Consider the following 6,791-nt stretch of genomic DNA (forward strand, 5'->3'; position numbering starts at 1 on the left):
AATAGCAAGTATAAAAATTAATTATTTCTATTTGTGCACAAGACTTAACACCTAATTAAATATAAAAATATACACGTTAAATTGTTTCAAATTTTAGATAACGAATGTTAAAATTAATTATTAATAAAAAATTAAATTTTTTCATTTAAAATTAATAACTAAAAATTTTATTATTTGATTTTTTTATTTACAGAAATCTTAATCTTTTTAGCCAGAAATTTTTGTTAATCTACAACTTTTTTTTGTAAAAATAGTTTGATTTTATAATTAAAACTTACTTTCTTAGTAGTTAGTAGTGGAAAAAGAACTTCTAGTCAAGTCCCACAAAAAAAAAAAAATTGTAGTGTAGTATGTATGGTGTCCAAAAGTGTAGCATGAATGAATGGGTGTGTCTACGACCAAAAAAAATATAGTGAGGCTATTGTTTTATTGAAGATTTAATTACTCTGGTGGTCTTATAGTTTTGTAAAATTTTTAATTAGGTTTTTATATATTTTTTTAATTGGATTCCTGTATCAATTTTTTTTCAATTAGATCTCATTTGGTAATAATTGGTTTAATTTTATAGGGACCCAACTAAAAGAAAAAAAAATTGGTGCAGGGACTCAAATAAAAGGAAAAAAAAAATGTAAGAACCCAATTAAAAAAAATTGGTGTAAAGACTCAATTAAAAGGAAAAAAAGTACAAGAACCTAATTAAAAATTTTGCTAAACTATAGGGACCAATAGAGTAATTAAACCTTTATTAAATTGCGTATGTTTATAACCAAGTTTCGTTGGTTTAGTGGTTAGTTCACTAGTCTATTTAAACAAGTGTTGGCTAATTTATTGACAAACTTTTAAATAGAGTTCTGATCCGTAATGAATTAATCCTTGATCTGCGCTAAAAAATACAGTAGGAAACTAAAAAAAAAGAGAGTTGTTACACATTTAAGTTCTTTTGACAACTAAGTTGGTCCAAACCCAACAAAAATCAGTTTTATTAGTGGAGCATGAATAAACGCTACAACTATGTGAACATTTATGCGTTTCACTCCTCCTTTCTTTTCTTCGCGTTTCTCCTCCTCTTTCTTCGCATTCCTCTTCCTTCTTCTTTGTGTTCCTCCTCCTTCTTCTTCGCGTTTCTTCTTCTTGGTTTTTTTTTTTTTTAACAAAGGAGCTCAACACAAAATAGTGAAGCGAGAAAACAAACAAACAAAAAGAACATGTAGAGACTATAAACAGACAACTATCCCTAGTGTTATCTCCGGCATTGCCATCAACAATAAAAGGGATCCAAACTACTCCACTCTCTAAAATTGATTAAGGATTTTTGAAACACCTCCTCCGTACTCCCTTCCTTATTATTGAAAAGTCGCCAATTCTTCTCTAGCCAAACGTTCCAAATAACCGGAAAAAAAAATTATATGAGCCACTTGTTGCGCTCTCCCTTCCTATTAGCAACACCTGTCCAACTCTCAAAGTGTTCTTTTAGTGAGTCCGGAAAAGATCACAATCTCCCAAAGTCAGATAGCCAATGACACCACACCTGCTAAGTAAACTCACAGCCCATAAACAAGTGGTGAATATATTCGACGTCTTTTTTACACAAAACGCATATGTTATCACCCTGTCTAATAATTTCCAATCTATGCAGTCTTTCTTTAGTGTTAACTCTTCCTATCAAAGTAAACCAAATAAATAACTCTACTCGTGGCGGAACCAAACCTTTCCAAACGGTTCTGGTAAAACTGTAGCTGGTTATTTCTTTCGGAAGGGATTCTGACTGCATCACCTGCACAAAAGAGTTAGTTAAAAATATACCTTCTTTGTCGAACTTCCAAACAACTCTGTCTTGCTTTTTATGAGCTAGCTTAATCGGCCTTAAGGTTTCATGTAGCCAGTCCACTAATCCAACTCCCATTGGTATAACTCTCTTTTCCACTGAAAATTTTATATCCACTTTAATCCATCCCAAAACTCACAATTCCTTATAACATATCATATTTTAAATCAAGAAGTATAACTCTCTTCTTAGTTTTATTCCTCTCAAAAGAGTAAATCAAGAAGAATTTTAAGAAAATGAAATAAGAAAGAAAAGATGAAAAAGAAGACGAAGCGAAAGATAGGGAGGAAAAATTCAAGTGAAACAAAACCAAATGAACCTAAATTAAACTAAGAAATGAATCGAAATTTCTTAAGGAATAAAAATTTTGGTCAATACTTAGCAGTAGTATCAAGTGAACCTCAGTTCACAAATGAACCAAATTAGTTCAAATTTGAACAAAAACTAACTAAACAACCACACATGAACAAGTTAAGCGAATTCAAGCGAAACAAAACCAAATGAACCTAAATTAAACTAAAAAATGAACCGAAATTTCTTAAAGAATAAAAAATTTGGTCAATACTTAACAGCAACATTAAGTGAACTTTAGTTAATTCACAAATGAACCGAAAGAAGATCATGGTTTTAGTTTTATCCTTTTGAGATGTTTGTTTATCAGCTTTAATGGTATTTTCAAGATTCATTGAATCAAAATTAATTTTGAAATCTAATATCTATGATAAGTAGTTGTTTCCAGAAATATTAAAAGCATTAAATTCAAGATAAAAGAGTTTTGATATAATGAATATTTATTATCTGTGTCTTCTTAAATTTTGATCAAATTATAACTTATTCTATTAAATTTGAATTATTTACCAAAAAAAAATATTTTGACTTTGGTTTTAATAGCAAAAGATTTGAAAGGGAGCTGAATTTTATTGAAATAGAAAGAGGCGTAGTGTAACACCCTATCACACAGAGCTTTACGCTTAAGTCGTAAAATAGAGGTGGTGTGGTATTACGACCTCTAAAATAAAATATATACATATAATAGCAAAAAGAATATAATAAACTAGGAGTTTTGAAAAAATAGGTGAAACAAAAATGCGAAAATAAAAGCGCAATACTCAGGAAACGGAATTACTTGTGTGCTAAGAAACCTAGAGATCATAGATGTAACTAAGTAGAAAGCGGGAATGGAGGGTCAAAAGTATAGAATAACAAGCTCCTAACTCAACCTGCAAAGCTAAGGCTGACCGGAGAATATTTACATATATATGACTAAATCTCCATAGTGGTCCCCCAGATTCAGCCCGTGCATCAACGTGGCAATGGCTGTGCCACATAAGCAACGCCGTCGCTGAGTCACGCTGGAAATTTTCCGAAGGACCATTATGGTGCCCGAATCGCAATCTGGGGGACATAAACAGTGCAATTGGAATCTCAGGGGCTAAATTAGTGCACGGGCTGAATCTGGGGACCACTATGGGATTTAGTCACATATATATACATATCCCGAAAACTCAAAATACATAACTGAAAACTTAACTCTCCTCAACCCTCTAGGAGGGACAAAATAAACAAGTTTCTTGAAGAGAAAGCTAAGTATGTGTATATATATATATATAAAGTTGTACATCAAAATAAATTCAGAGACTACTCCACTTCAGAAGTCCAAACGTCGAGCGAGGAGCCTCTCGACCTGCATCTGAAGACAACAACACATTATGGGATGAGAACCGGAGGTTCTCAGCATGGTAAAGGTGCCACGCACATAATATATAAGGTCTTGGGAATGCCAGAGGCAATCCTAGAACGCTAACACTCAGTTATAAAACTTAAATTCTAAACAGAAACCATAAAAAGGGTAGGTGTTCTAAGGAATTCTAAACTTACTTACTTAAACCTAACTTTATCACAAAACCGGTCTACCTTTCCTCCGCTCCTCCATCACCAATGATTTAGCAGAGACAGACAACTAAACAATTTCAAGCATAAGTAGAAAACAAGTAGTGCAGGTAGCAAATATAACAACTAGCATAATATATATTCAGTAAGGCAATCCCAAGTAATGCATTGCAGACAAAACAAACAAAATGCACATGATGTATGCCTGTCCTATGGCTGATGAGGCTCATCTATCGGTTATCCAGCCAACCCGACAAGTCCGAAACCCTCAGACTGTCCCTCGTCACACATCCCCATGAGTCTATGCATAGTTTTTCTCATTTCATTCAAAATTCATACATTCATTCAATCATATATAACTTACTCAATGGGGGATATCCATTCCCGGGAATTTATACGTGCTCGATCACCATTATGACGTAGGGTCAATAGAGTATCGAGTTTCAACTTGGAATACGTGGTGGCAAGTCACGGTTCTGTTACCAAAGAAAACTCGTATATCATATATCATTAAATTTATAAGCCGCATAATATTCATAAACATTCATATTCATTATATAATCATTCATCATAGCCATGGCATCTTAACTTCTTTTAACCTTCATAACATTCTCTTATAATTCATCATGTTTACCCATTTTCTTCGTCCCCAAATTGCCTCAATTTCATAGCTTCAACTAACTACTAGGCTTAGTATTATATTTTATAACTAAAAGGATGAAAATAGAGGTTTCAAAGTCTGAAATTCAATTTAAAAACACAAAATCCAGTTTTACAGAAAACAGGGACCACGTGTACGCATCCCCTGATTACGCGTACGCATTAGCGCCAGGCAATAGCGCATGGTCGCGCATGAGGATCTTGTGTACGCATGAACCTCAAGTTACGCACACGCGTCGGCCATACGTACGCGTGGGCGTGCAAATTTTAGCCCATTACGCGTATGCATAGGCTCGTTCGCGCCCGCATGCGCAAGAGGCAGTAGCTACCTTATGCGAATGAGGGTTATGCGTACGCGAAAGTCTCATGTCACGCGTACGCGTGGGCTTTGTTTTTCCAAAAATTTTACCAAGTCTAAAATATGCAGATTTGCCATTTTAAATCCTAAACTTCCGACGCACATAACTTTTCCGTTTTAAATCATTTTTCCTCCGTTCTTCGAACGACGTAAACTTCACGGATCCAATTTTTATACAAAACAAGTTTGAAACCATTTGGGGGTCTAGAAAGCCAAGTTATGGATCGCCGAAGTTCGGCCAAAAATCAAATTTCACAAAAGCTTCAAAACCTCATTTTCTTTTTAAAGCTCATTCCAACCCAATCCATCATACCTATGATCATCAATATAACTTACCTTTAACAATATCACAACAATCTTTGTAATCCTACCATTTCTCAACTCAGTAACATCTTACTTCAACCTAAACTTCACAAGTTGACAACAAACACCAACATATCAATCTATATATACATATTGCCATGGTCACAAGTTCTTCAAACATCATCACATCATCATTCATCATTCCAATACCAACAAAAATCAAGTGAACACCACACATGCTCAATTCATATCATTATCATTAAACATTCAATACACATAATCATTCCAGCTTATCCTATGGTTCTCTAGCCTAAGTTTTCACACGACATCATATATTATATACGCAAAACTTAAACGATACCTTGGCCCATTTTCATGTTTGTCCAAGGCAACCCCCTAAGCCAAACACAGCTCCAAGGTCCAAAATCACCAAAGCATCAACACTAATCCTCTACCAAGCCTTTCAATGTCCAAAATCAAACTCCAATATATGTATACACACTTTATTTCACATACCCATATATAAAATTCAATACTCATATACTAATTCAACAAATTAACTCAGGTTAATAATCCTTACCGTACCCACAGATCAAGAGAGCCAAGTCCAACAAGCTCTACAAGCTAGATTGAACCTAGAGAACCAAAATCAACAATTCCTCAACTTAGATTCTCTTTAATTTTGAAAATTGAGGGATAGAGAGGCTGGGGTGAGATTAAAACTTACCTATGAAATTGATCTGATAGAATCGTAGAGCTCGACGTGCTGGACGCGTGGCCGCAAACGGTGCAGCGATTGGAGCTCGGAGCAAGTAGTTGTGGTGGTTTGAATTTTGATTAAGGATTTGGAAGTTTTAATGTTCTTCCCCTTCCCCCTAATGGGTGCAATGTAGATTTGAAATGAGGGAGGAAGGGAAGGCTGTGTCCCTTAAAGGCTAATGGGCTGAATTGGGTCTTAGGCCCATTTTGGGTCCGGTTCAGCCCGTTCGGCTCAATCTTGGGCCAAATTCTTTTAAATGAGTGTCAAAATTCTCGTTTTAAAGAGCTCTATCCTAATTTAGTATAATATTCACATTTTTAATTCCCTTTATTAAAATTTAATTTATTAACTAATTATTTACTAATTTAGCGGAATTTACATCCTACCCACCTAATTAAGAATTGTGTCTTCAAAATTCAGATTCAGTTACCTGAAAAGAGGTGTGGGTAGTCCTTCCGCATGTCCGATTTGAGATCCCAAGTATATTCTTTAATACCAGTGCGACTCCAAGCTACTTTCACTAAAGAGACCTCCTTTCCGCGTAACCGCTTGATACTGGTGTCATCAATCCTAACCGGAGTTACTGGTAGTGTCAAATCTTCCCTCACTTGAACCGATTCTGGTTCCAGAATGTGACTTGCATCAGGGGTGTATTTACGAAGGTGCGATACGTGAAATACATCGTACAATTTTGAAAGATGCGGCCGTAAAGCGATGCTATAAGCCACCGGTCTAATTCTTTCCAGAATCTGAAATAGTCTGTCCTTGCCATTGATTCAGGTCTTAAAACACTTTGGTTTCAATCCCATAGTCTTGACTCACTCAGTGATTTCGGCTCGTTAAAGTAACCTTCCTGAATACAGGACTTCCTTGGTTCGTATAGCTCTTTTGTCTGCTTTTGTAGCAAGAATCTTAACTCAAATTTGCGTAGTCTTTCTCCGTTGTCTCGGCTATCAAATTTCAGGAACTAAGACGTTTAATGTTTCAGTTTCCAA

Source organism: Arachis ipaensis, chromosome B06 (assembly GCF_000816755.2).
Source record: "Arachis ipaensis cultivar K30076 chromosome B06, Araip1.1, whole genome shotgun sequence".
Lineage (NCBI taxonomy): Eukaryota > Viridiplantae > Streptophyta > Magnoliopsida > Fabales > Fabaceae > Arachis > Arachis ipaensis.